This window comes from Syngnathus leptorhynchus, chromosome 11, assembly GCF_054491065.1.
Source record: "Syngnathus leptorhynchus isolate UIUO chromosome 11, UIUO_Slep, whole genome shotgun sequence".
NCBI lineage: Eukaryota > Metazoa > Chordata > Actinopteri > Syngnathiformes > Syngnathidae > Syngnathus > Syngnathus leptorhynchus.
This window is the reverse complement of record NC_141205.1, coordinates 7,482,213-7,495,717: the sequence shown is the minus strand read 5'-3', so window position 1 is coordinate 7,495,717 and position 13,505 is coordinate 7,482,213. Positions and strand designations below refer to the sequence as shown.

At 40.7% G+C, this 13,505-nt stretch overlaps 1 non-coding gene across 1 annotated transcript; it reads left to right on the top strand.

The window, feature by feature from the left end:
* Nucleotides 1-2,057: 2,057 nt before the first annotated feature.
* trnaf-gaa (transfer RNA phenylalanine (anticodon GAA)) lies at nucleotides 2,058-2,130 on the top strand. The gene has a single exon. It is a non-coding gene; the product is annotated as a tRNA-Phe (tRNA).
* Nucleotides 2,131-13,505: the final 11,375 nt, after the last annotated feature.

The window sequence follows — 13,505 nt, the reverse complement described above, 5'->3', positions numbered from 1 at the left end:
GTATTTGTGTTAATACTGTATGTGTGTAAACAGTATTGTATATTTATGACCCCCGTGTATAGAGAAATGTTAGTATTGTATAAAAATTTATATTACTGTGTTATTGTATAGAACAGAATCTGTATTAAAATGTAATCTATGAGTTGATCCATCTCGGCTTTTTGTATTTGAGTGAATTGTCGACGATGAATCTCTTTTTGTGGTATAAAATCTGCAAGATTTGACACAATCCTTTCCAGGATACTTAACCTATTAACCTATTTCAATCAGTGTCAATGTTTAAGATAAATGAAATGGTTTTTATTTTTTAAATCAGAGGTTTTGTTGCTGTACATTTTCTTGGGAAATCAGCAGGGGGGTCACTTGGATTCATCCTGGTGGGGGTGAATGCGACATCCTTTCATTTTCCCCAGGACCTTAGCTGTCCTTCCCTGTCAGTGTCTTGGCTCTCCGCATGTATTTGATCCCTAAATTTAGAATCTGTGTCCCAGATACTTGTGGTATTTAGTGATGATTGTCATGAACCCTCACTAGTCATTGAGCTTGTACAGTTCAAATGCAGTTCTTTGTGCTGACTTTTTTCCCCCCCCCCTTCCGCTGTACCAAAGCAAATCTCTCCGTGAGTCTGTTCACAGATTTGCCAGGATCATACCATCCATGCCCTTCTTCTCATTCCCAATTTCCTCTCGTGCTTCTCCTCCTGCTTCCCCGGTGCACCGTTCAGCATCTCTCTCATCTCTTATCTACATTTGGGCCTTTCAAAACAAAGTGGGGAACAGCTGCAGTGTCTTGGAAGGAAGGAAAGTCACCTTGAAGGATGAGAGAGGAACCAAAAAAAAACATGCGCGAGCGAGAGAGTGGAGAGAGAGAGAGAGAGAGAGAGAGAGAGAGAGAGAGAGAGAGAGAGAGAGAGAGGTGGAGGGGGAGGCTGCCGTGCGAGCTGGCATCAGAACATTACATGACTAATAAAGGGAGAGACAAGTGCTGCATCACTGCAGATTAGCACAGTTTGCCATTGCACTCAGTCCACTGTATTTAGTCTTACTGTAGCTGTTCAATTCTACAAGCGAATGAGTCACAAATAATGATTAAGTTCCAAGTCCCCTGATCCCCACTGAATTGATATTTAGCTATAAATTAAGCCACATAGCTTTTTTTTACATTAGTACAGACTGCTGAAAAAAAGGGATACTCCATCTCCACCATATTGCTGTTTATTTGTGGTTTCACTGTATCGCTAATTTTAAAACCGTATATTGTGGATTTTGCAGTAAGCATTTTCTACTTCCACATTTTTAAGGTATTGCAGTCTAAGGATAGACACAACTGACGGTGCTTGTTATAGAATAAATGAGCAAATGATATGCAATAAGCACATTCCTACACTAGCTACAGGCCACAACTGCCGCCCAGGGGCCACCAACATGCCCCGGGGGTCCTTCAGACTTTTTGTTCATCCTGCAATGATATTCATACAATTTAATTTAGATGGGTGAAACTGGTATTTCTGAGTAGTTGCATCAGGGACGCCCTAAAATACATACATTTTCACAAAGATAATGTGCTTGCAAAAATGGGGGCGTTTTCAGCAATGAAATTTCCCTATTATTATTATTATTATTATTATTATTATTATTATTATTATTATTATTATTATTATTATTATTATTATTATTCAGGACCTCTGAATAAGATGGGACCGGTTGACAGAAAGTCGTCACAGCAGTTGTATATTTGTGATAACCCTAACCCTAACCCTAACCCTAACCCTAACCCTAACCCTAACCCTAACCCTGCACTGCAGCCAACATTAGATGTGATTACATTGATTGTACAGCAGTTATGGTCGCGTATGCAGCTCTAGCGTCTCCTGGTGTTCAAACATTTAAACAACATCACCCGACCTAGAAACTCAACACGCAACAAGCCATAAGTGGTAGAAAAATGCAAATTTTGACGTTCCACTACGTTAAGATTGTCCTCATTTAAAGTGCAATTCCGCCTCAGGTGACAGAAAATAAACTATAATAAAGCAATGTTTCCCATTTGTGACGTGTGCCGAAATAGCTCAGTTGGGAGAGCGTTAGACTGAAGATCTAAAGGTCCCTGGTTCGATCCCGGGTTTCGGCATATATGTGGAAAACCTTTTCTCTTTTGCTTTGCTAAAGAGACATTAACGACGTACTTTTGTAAAATTGGTAAAAACTACAATTGTAAACACTATTAAACTGTATATTGACGTCATGACTTGTTTACGTTGCAACGTCGGTAAGTGTCACATAACACATGTACGCATACAATGCCTTAATTGATACTTGCATTATTGTGCATCTTATTATGATTTTAAATCATTTACTTGAGTAATTACTATCCTCACATGATAGAATGTTTTTATATAAACGTGCGTCAAAGAGAAAAAATACAATTCGTGGCCAGAAGTCATCTCTAGGGGGCGACCTTGTCCAATAAACAATCTTTACCTCACTTCTTCACCTTTGCCATTGTGGGTGCTCTCACTTCCTTCTGGAACGTCCCCCCCCCCAAAAAAAAAAAGAGGAACCCCAAACTTGACACGTGAGTAGTTTATTCATGTATATGTGTATTGCCACGTCAATGAAAAAAAAAGAGGAAATTATATCAACCTATATACACAATGCACAAGTCATTTGTTCATATGTGGCAAAGAAATAATCAGCTCACACTGCCAATTGGCAAAATGTTCCATTGCAGCATTAGCCAAATAGCAGTCTGCAAGATTTGGGCCCCATGTATTTGATGTCATTCAGAGCACCTGTTCTTTTCTCATTTAAGCTTCACCATGCAAAAGACATGTTGTCTTTGTCTTTCTGTCAGCTGTTTTTCCATAACTGGTGTTGAGTTTGTATGTCAGCATTACACATGGGAGAAGAGAGAGAGGATAAGCAGTTTGTTTTGTAGCGCACTCAAAACATTGGCACTTCCTGTATTTAGCCAGACCCTCCCAAATCTACTTCCTGAATTCAGAAGCCAGTTTGGCCTCATGTAAACTTGAGATTATACCGCTTGTAACCCGTGCTGCTTTTGAGGGCTGCTAGCTTGCATATTTCCTTTCACCAACTCACTTCCTCATTGGCCCCCCGTCATGTCGCGTGAGTCTTTGAACGTTGGCAGGAAAGAGGTTGAAGAAGCAGAGGATGACCTTTCAGCTTTAGTTGGAGAGCTCATTTCTATGATGAGACAATCATGTGTCAAAATCTAATGTTTGAGGTACCAAGACGGACCAGTTTAACTTCTTTTCAATTTTTTTTGTTTTTGGATTTGAATTTTTGGAAAATCAATCTGACCTGCTCTAAATGTGGCCTCCAGCTACATTCCATTATGTAAGAACACAAAACGGGGGGTAATCGATATCAGAACTCAGTGATCAAGTATATGTGGTAGAGGGCCAATTTATTTATTCAAAGTGTATGTTGGAACTTGGGATATATTTCTTTTATCAGCAAATCGACGAAAGGATCCACTAAACAAAGAAATGTGGAGGTTCAATCTTTGGTAATGTTTGTCCAAAGTGATTACAGTATCTAGTAAATCAATAGCTTCTCTTCCAGGTTTGTAATGAGAACTCTACAAGGTCGTCTCGATATCTCTCGTATGACCACTTGCCGTGTCTCGCCTCACTCCAGTTGCCGATAGACACCAACGTAACGTGATCCAGAACAGGACTCAAAGTGCTAGGCCTTCTTTATTAGACTAAGAATGTCATTGACCGGCGCATCTCAATATAGCCTGGGAATTAACCATGACTGAGTTCTGGCTGCCAAAGAGATTTGCGTGCTCCTTATGTACCTGTGTTGGAACTGCTGTTCCACCACATGACAAAAGTCCCAGTGCGGTCTTAAGAGTTGACATTGGAAAGCGTCAGTGGGTTAACACCTGCGGCCCCGCACGTCGTCTGCGGCGGGCGACATGACCGAAGTCGTGTTACGTGCTAGCTCGGCAGGTGTGATAATGTGAGAACGTCAGGCAATAACCTTCCCTCTGTGTTTGTATGTTTACAAGGTGAGGGCTCACAGCTACAAGCATTTATATTATCCAAATGGAAGATGAATAATTATCTTCATATCGTTATGAAGTATTGAGATAGGGGCAACTTTGTTTTGTTTTATCCTTTCTTAAGAAGCAATCTACTGTTTCCTTGAAGATACTGGTGGGATTCCCCTCCCAGGATCAATAAAGTACAATCTTATCTAAAACACTGCTAACTGTCTAATTGATTAGGAGGGTTGTCTCAATACTATGAATAATATCAATATAAAATGTTTATCTCCACAAGCACTAGAAAAATTATTTGGGGAAAAAATGTCAACTTTTCAATTTAGATTTTTTAAAATATTTACTTACAATAATTTTGTGCATTACATGGTGCTTTTAAGCCACAAAAAAAAAGTACAAAATAATTGTGGGCTTTTTTGGGGGGGGCACTAAAGTACTTCAGTTGAAGTGACAATTGATTTTAACGGACAACCTCTTCCCTGTTGATGTGTTAAATTGAGGTTCCCCTGTTCATTGATCGTGAGTGCAGCATCGATTTCCTGATTCCGCTTAGAAGTAGCACACGTGAAACATTATCTTGTCCCTGCGTCTAAGAACCTGAGGAGGTTGGCCTGGATAGATGACATCGTAAATAGTCACATGAGGTTGTATCATTCCCACGGGGCTATGTAATAAGTATCCTTAATGTAGCGCTGTACAATATGTAATGAGTGACTCCATGGTGATGTAAAAAGAGAGGCTTGTTTTCATTTTAACAAGGTAGGATTTCTCTCCAAAACAAATGCTGTTTTTTTTGTTTTAGTTACAGAAGTACAGGAAACTTATGTAAGGCAAATGTTCCCCGTTCAGGACCTCAGCGGTGTCGTTGACCCTTTGCCTTGGCTTCCTTTGACCCTTTGAGGTGGTACCCGCAGGGGTTCCAGGTCAACTCAAGTGTGCTGACTCGCATGCTTGCCGCAAGAGATAAATGTCTGAGAACAATGTTCATGCACACCACACCACACCACACACACACACACTTTCCCAACAGGAATTGAGTTTAGGCTGGTGATGACAAGCAAACTGACGAATGACTTCAGAATTGAGGGGTCGTTGTCTTTAGGTGATGATGGGGCTACAAGTGGCGGTCATTCTAAAATTGATGGACTCACATCTGCCATGTACATACATCTTGACCTCTCGATTCCCATAACTAGATTCAAAAGCGTTGAAATCGGTTGAAGCTCTATAGACGATGTGAGGAAACACACTTCCTATTTGTGGCAGAATGCGCTCATCTTATTACTGCCACCTATAGGACAGGAGTGGAACATTATCACTTTGAATGTCTTTTTTTTGTTTTCATTTTGTTTTGTCTTGAGTCAACCAGCAGACAACAATGTTTATTTTAGGCCTTTCCTGTTTTCTATTATCTTGGTGTCCTTCTGGAAGGAAGCAGCGATGCAATTCCAGTGCCAAATTATTCTAATCACATCACCGCAATTGTATTAGCACAACCATCGTATTGCTCTACAAACTGGGAACAACAGAGCAAATCTGTACTTTATTAGATTTGCTATGGCTTGCGTTTTCCATTGACTCCCCCCTTCTCTTGGCGAGGATAAGGGACTCTTGTTCACAATAAACTCTGCAAAACAACGGCAAACAAAACAATCATTGAGCAGAAATTCATTGCGTAAGCATCAACGCAGATTGTAAATGAGCATGCGCCTTCACATAAGAGGATGGCAAAGGATTATGAGAAGACCTTTAACATGTCCCCGGTCACACTTGAAGTGTTCAACACAAGCTTTCACACCGATACGTACGACACATTTCATATAGGTGACTCAGAGGAGGAGGGTTGAGGCATGAAGGGCATGGCTGTTGCCAACATTAATCCCGGTGATATCGGATGGATATAGCCTTTGGATCGTTACACTCGGTGCAACTGAACTTTATTTATACATTGGGAAAGCCTTTCCCTTAAGTACCATAATGAGCAACATGTTTTGTGATCTACTCGTGCACGCATGGTGCATTTGATATTGTTTTCGTTGTTGGAAATGATAGCGGGTCATTTGTGGTGATTGCCAACTCTTTCTGTCTGGGCATGCCTCCTTCTTAACTCTGGCTATATTTAAACTTGTTCTTATTAAAAGCAAATGTATCCTCTTAAGTGTCGGCTTGAGCTCTAATTATTTTTGATTCCCAAGTCTTGCTAAAAGTCTCTGGAGTTTGCTTCTTCATTTTGTTTCAAATGACCCAAGAGAATGTTATGTCTGTTGAGACGATTGCATCACGCTAACAGGGGTGGGATGTTCTAGTTCCAAGATCTTAGACTTTTATGGGGGGGGCATGACTTATCTTCTAAAATTGAGAACCGCCTTATTCTCAATTTACAGCTCTGAATGCTCGCATTGTTTCATCTGCCAGTTGTCTTTTATCACAGCTTTTCACTTCACAGGCTTCCTTCCTATTCCCGACAGCACAAACCAACTGGCCATGTGCTGAAATGACTTTTCGCAGAGTAAACCTCGCTCATTTACTGGCAAGGCCTCCCGTCTGCCGCCTCAGCGTTCTCTGCGATTCTGTGTTCTCAGAGACAAGGTCCTGATGTCCTTTTCTGATAGCCAGCCCAGCAGTGTTACACCCACAACCTGTTCTATTTTATCCCATCTCTACATTGTTCACACTGTCCTCCTTTTGTCTGATCCCTTTCTTGATCTCTGGGATTTTCCACCGCTTGTCATCGTGTCGGGAGGAGGAGGGGGGGTCAAAGTTACGCAACCCCAGGATTATTTCCATGGACAAATTGTGTCCGACAGGCTGAAACCACAGGACATAGGTGAAGTTCAAATGCATTCCCACACCGTCCAGTGAGAAGTGATCCCACGCTCCGTTGTTTTAGCGCTAGCTTGAAAGATAGAGGATTTGTCCAGTTGCTATTGGACGATAACGTTAGCATCTTCAGATTAACCAGTTTTAAAGAAGATCCTTGCTTAACAGGCTTTAAGAATATTCAAACCAAACATCAAAATGGACAACAGATTAAATACCAGCCTTCATGTTTTGAAGTGCTTTACTTCTGGGTTTTGCACTTGTGTATCTAGCTAGTGTACTGCAGTGTAGCGGCACAGTGTCACTCCGGTTCTGACCATTCATGACCATATTATAGTGCTTAGCCATGATCCAAATACTGTTGTTGACTTTTGTACAGCTGGCGTGGGTTCACTTCTCACTCACGCACTCTTCATCATCACCCTTTGATTGTCCGACACAGTCCATGGGGTTGTCCAGCTTTTATCCTGAGTTAAGTGGAAATAGGCTGCAGCCCTCACCTGCCCTGACCTTGAACAGAATAAGCCATCGATAAAAAGAATTCTTTGTCCTTTGTATAATATGCTAGAAAACCCTTTGGAGACATTGTCGAACTGTGCACTCAATTGCACCGGAGCTGATTAGCAAATAAGCGTATGAGGTTCACCCTGCTTTAACATTGCTCATAGTAGGAGCACAAATGACTGGCACTGACTTGCTCCCCCCTCTGGCCCAGATCCCAAGCCCCTCAGGATTCCCACTAAAGCCCCTCTGTCACGAAGGACTGCCGGCTCTAGTTTCTCTTGGCACCATAATGAGAGCCGATGAGAGCAACAAATGACGGGAGGAGATCAGCTAGTGATGAGTGACTAAGTTTTCTCGCATTTACACAAACACATTTATTGCACAAGAAACACCCTCTCTAAGCTAATATGTGATGTGGTTCCCTATAAAATCCTGTCAAAATGACTTGGCGTCATCCTGACGGTATTTGGTTTACACCCATCTGTTTGGGGTGTTGTGTTATCTCGGCTGTTATCACTGTAGGCTTGAAATCATATATAAAAAGTTGCGACTATAGTATGTCACGTGTTTTTAGTTTTGCCAGGAGCGATGAGTCACAAATAGATAACATTTACTCTTTTGTGCAGGCAGTGCTTTAAGTAGTATAAAATAAGTGCCGGTATTTCCCTTTTATTGATTTTTACCAGGTAAATTAAGAGGTGGATTTAGATTTCATGATCAGAACTTTAAATGTAATATAAGGCAAGATACCTTCTGATTTTATACATGGACCAAGAATGGAAAAAGTACTCAACACACTAAGCAGTTTGACAGATAATTCTTCAAAAAAAGAGGCTTCAATTTGTTTTATTCCACTTCCAGATGACATCTATTGTTAAAATATACATAAAACAGAGAATTACACATTGTAAATTAAAAAAAACAACATAACTTTGTCTTAAAGTCTGTTAGCTTCATGCTAACATTGTCATATCAAAATATTTTAACCTCCAGCTAAATTGCAACCCTATTGACAATGAAGCATTATAGAAACTAGATGGATGAATAGATACAGTAAATTATCACCAAATCCAGCAAAGTTTTTCTAACAGGCTAGCATTTGATTCGTGGGACTGTAGTCTAACTTCCATCACCTTCAGTAGGTCAAATGCTATCATCGGTGGCTTCGCAAGACCAAGGTTTTCCACTTTGATCCACAAACATTCCTGCTCTATAATCATCATTATGTCATTACTCTTATGTCGTTGCCAGAAGATTACAGCAAAAGTCCTACTTGAGTCACATCCTCACCAAAATGACCTCAACTGCAACCACATTGCAACAGATGGCCACAGTTGTCACACTCACAGATTGTCATTAACACATTTCCACTCACCGCCTCCGTTTATTCCGCCACAAATGTTGCGGTGGATTAACATTCCTTCAACATAACCAATGTACAGTACTTCTCGACCTGCAATGAACGAGCTTAAAACATTATGATAAGCCTACTTTTCCATCAAGAAGAAAAAAAACATTTGAAAAATGAAACTCCTTGGGGTAGTGCAACAAAAATGTGATTTTAATGACATGAATTGATCCTGCTGAAAATTGAATAGCTGGACATAAATGTGGTTTGCTTGCATCTGGATCTTTCTACATGCACGACCTGTTTATGCGCTGGTACTTTTCCACTAGATGGATGGAGAAATATGAGAGGCCATTCATAACTGTTTTTCTTTTCTTTCATTTTTTTCAACTTTCATCATACCAAATTCACCCGTCCTTACCCGTCCTACTTCATCAGCATGAGCCCTAATACTGCAGCTTGGAAAATTCCACACTGCAGCAAAGAGACGGGTGGCAGAGAGGGAGCGAACGAGAGAGAGAGAGAGAGACAGAGAGAGAGACAGAAAGAGGTGTGCGGGTAGGATGAGTGTGGGAGGGACAAGATGAGAATATTTGACGACGGCAATCGTTGAATAGTGAATACATTGGCATGACAAAAAGACAAAATTTGTATGGATGAACAAAACCATTTAAAGATGCCGAACACAACGTTAACCCGAAGCTAAAGACTGCCCTTGAATATATTTGAACAGCTCGCAGTCTTGCAATAAGTATAAGCACAAAAAGTAGGACGGCAAATTGCTGCAGGAACTCGCGCCTATAACATAATGGACAGAAAGAGAGCTGCATTTTGAATTTGTACAAAATGGGATGCAGGCAGACGGAGCTCGAGTGAGTGAGGGTGGAGTGATGCGGCCGTGGGTACGCCTAATTCCTCCGAAACGTGCATCAATCATCACGTGCGCTGAGATTAAACAGAAAAGCACTGCAGTGCCCAAATACTGCTGCCCCCCCTCCCCGGACGCAACTCACGAGGCCTCATCTTCATTGTGAATCATCACACAGTGGCCATGGGCTCAGGTACTGTGCACCTGCACCACTTAATACTGCACACTAAAAGCAGCACTTGATATTGTTATGAGTAAAGGTACAGTGGGTATAAAAAGTCTGCACACCCCTGTTCAAATGCTTATTATAGTCATTCAAGAGGTGAAAACAAACAACTGAAATAATGTGTTTGCACAAGTGTTCACACCCTCAAATAATTTAGGAATGGCTGTGCTCGGAATTAATAATATTCAAATTCAAATTAAATAGGAGTCTATATCTGCCAGCAATTATAGTTCCTCTGAATAACCCCAAATACATTTTAAATGTTCTAGTAGACTTTCCCTGACCAGTTCCGGCTTGCAACCTCAAAGCATCACCACCATTCTAAGAGTGTGTGTGCACACTTTTTTTTTTTTCTACCTCTTTGTAAAACATTTTTGTGTGTTATACTGCTCGGTTTTAAATTCCATACTCTATCTAAAGTCTTGCATTTGAGCAGGGGTGTGTAGACTTTTTATATCCACTGCATGTAAATGACCTATTTGCACCATGCATGGATAACAACAGACGTCATTACTACACTCAATCAAACTGCATGTCGGGCATTGAAACATCAATTCAAATAGCAAGCTGTACAAATGTGTTATCGAGTGGCCGCGTGAAGGTTGCAAGCAGACGGATGCAACTGGCCAACACATCATCAAGTTCAAGTCGAAATTAATTTTACATATTGTGATTTTTTTTTTTAAACACAATCAGCAACATTATTAAGGTTCTCCATTTTCCAAAGTTGTGGAGTGTTTCTTGTTGCACTTTGCATTGCACTTTCATTTGTCTTTGTCTGATTTTGTGCTTTTATCTATTATTGGAAATCCTGCTGAACTTTCTAGTGAATTATTTACTCTGGGGTCACGGTGTGAAATGTCAACAGCCAAGCTCTTGTTACGCAGCGACTTTACATGCGTCAGTCTCTATACAATGCTAAAATGGACATGTTTGCATTGTGTTCCTTTGCTTGACCTCAGAACTCCTATTGCCTGGAGTTCCACATGTAAAGTTTCAAGCTCAAATTCCCTTCTGTTTTGGGTATGAAAGGGAAAAAAAAAGCAGCACATTGGTCAAACAATGTGGATTAGTGTGTACACTCAGCGACTCTGATCCTTCACAAACCCGGCGAACTGTAGAACATGTAGTTCTGGATTCTTCATAAAGTACTTCCAGGAACTCCGCCTCAATTTTGGGGGAATAGTTTATAACTTCCAGCTATCCACCATAACTCTTAACTGTCAGCTGCACCACTGAAAGAATTTTTATTTTGTGTTATACAACAATACAGCCATCCATTATTTTATTTCTTTTTTTTTTAACGATTATTATGCTAAAATTCCATACACACGTGCTATTCCTTCTGTTCTAGCTGGCTTTTTTTATGTACCTTTCTCACTAGTCATGTGAGCTTTTTTTCTATACATAAAGTTTTTGATTTTTTCGCTATTAGATTAATGTAAGTTTCTCACCAGTCATGTGACCTTTTTCCTAAATATAAACAGTTATTGAGTTTATTTGCTATTATGCAATATTGAGAAAACCTCAGCAATGTATGACGGACGGGTCAATGTTTTTCCCAGTATAATTGTATCTTTCACTACAGAACATTCTGTGCTCTGTCGTCGTCCGTCATACGTCTGTAATGTGCATGCCTAATGTTACATAACTGCGTCAACGTATACTCCCCTCTTACCCGCCCCCCACAACTATGCATGCACAAGACCACAATCACACGCTGAAAGCGGCAGAATTGAGAAACTCCAAAAGGCTGGACACAACAACACCAAGCCATGTGGAAGGAGGAGTCTGCATTTTAACAGCAGGCCATGTTTACTTTTTTTTTTCCCCCCCTTCCCTGATAAGACAGAAAAGTAGCAGTGAACTTGACAGTTAGCCAACAGGGTTTACAGCATTCATGGCCATGACCTTTGTACATAAATAAAGATTATGTTTGCACTTTTTTTTAGCTTGCTCCAGTCGATGTATTGTTTGTAACACGTGTTTAATAATTATTATGTTAGAAATTGAAAAAAATGAAAGTTCAACAAGGTCCTGCACCATTGTAGAAGCCGGGTGTTTCCATATGACCTGTTAACTTCTTGGAAGGACTTTGGATTGTAAATATCTTGCCTGTTTGTTTTGGGATCCTTAGCATGCGTGTGTCGCAGCTAGTGTGTGTGTGTGTGTGTGTGTGTGTGTGTGTGTGTGTGTGTGTGTGTGTGTGTGTGTGTGTGTGTGTGTGTGTGTGTGTGTGTGTGTGTGTGTGTGTGTGTGTGTGTGTGTGTGTGTGTGTGTGTGTGTGTGTGTGTGTGTGTGTGTGTGTGTGTGTGTGTGTGTGTGTGTGTGTGTGTGTGTGTGTGTGAGTGTGGCTGTGCACGAAAATCACAATATTATGGTTCTGGCTGCTGGCAATCTGAGGCTACACGTGATGTCCTGTGCAGCACGTGCGAGCCAAAAGAAGAAGGCTTGGTTTGCTGTTTTGTTCAATCTGACTGCTTGTGTCATATGTATAAATGCAGTGTTTACATTTTGTCACACTGTAACCTATTTTTTTTGTCAAGACTGTCTTAATGAGAATAATGAGTTGATTTTGAGCCAGCATAGTGTCAATTTAATAAGCGTCTCATATTTGAAAGAAAAAAACTGAAGTAGGTTATGAGGTTTGTTTTTCTTTTCTTGTTCTCATCTCCACCCACTAACCTTTCCAGACATACGGGATTTTTGCAAGTGTGTCGTGCCAATATTGGACTTGATCCAACATTAGCTTTAAAGTGGCATAGCATGCAAATAACTCGATTCAAGTGGGGGCGGGTTGAATGCCGGAGGCTGTTTTTGTTTTTGACTGTCACAATGACAGTCTGTCATTGGGTAATTGTCCAGAGCACTGAATGTCCTTGCACATTTTTGATCTGCAAAAATATGATGGTGATTTTGTCTCTTCAGTCATTGTAGAACTGACATTTTGGATTATGCTATGTTTGTGCTGCAAGATTTTTGCATTTACATCCTTTTGCAAATGTGCTGTTTGCAGGAAAAAAGGGAGTGAAATAACTGCTTGAATGTTACCACCGTGAAAGTATGAGTATAAAGCTGCCTAGTTATTGGACATCATCAAGCACATTCCTGTAGGCGAGATTACGAGGAACAATAATTTAATTGCCACTAAACAGATTTAGTCATTTAGCGGATGAGTGGAACACGTTTTATCGAGCATTGAGTATGTTGTGTTGTCACGTGACAAAAACAGTTCTTTCTGGTGCACGCTCAAATTTTGGCTGTGACGGGATGTTGATGTCGTTGATGGTGGGCCAGACAGGATGTGGGGCAGAGGCAGGGGACGGGGCCACCACTGAACAACGTAGAATGAAAAGATCACTTTAGACTTTTGACTGTACAGATTTAAGTTTTATCACACAAGGAACCATTTCAATCAAATGAAGGCAACGGTGAAGGTATCGGATGATGTTAAATTTCCCCGTGTCTGTCTGCAGCTTGTCCTTACGCTACACAGCAATTTAAACATTGACTAAATCGTCCTACAGTGCTGTCATGGCTACATGGTGTCCTCTGGAAACTGTTCCCATGGTGACATACCAGTGATGAACCTGCATTGATCCACAACGAGGAAAAAGTAGGCCATCAAACCGAAGCTGTCACTGTTTACAAGTCGTTACGTGTCTTTTCAAACTGTTTCGCCCCTTATGTGATTTATTTTTCACACT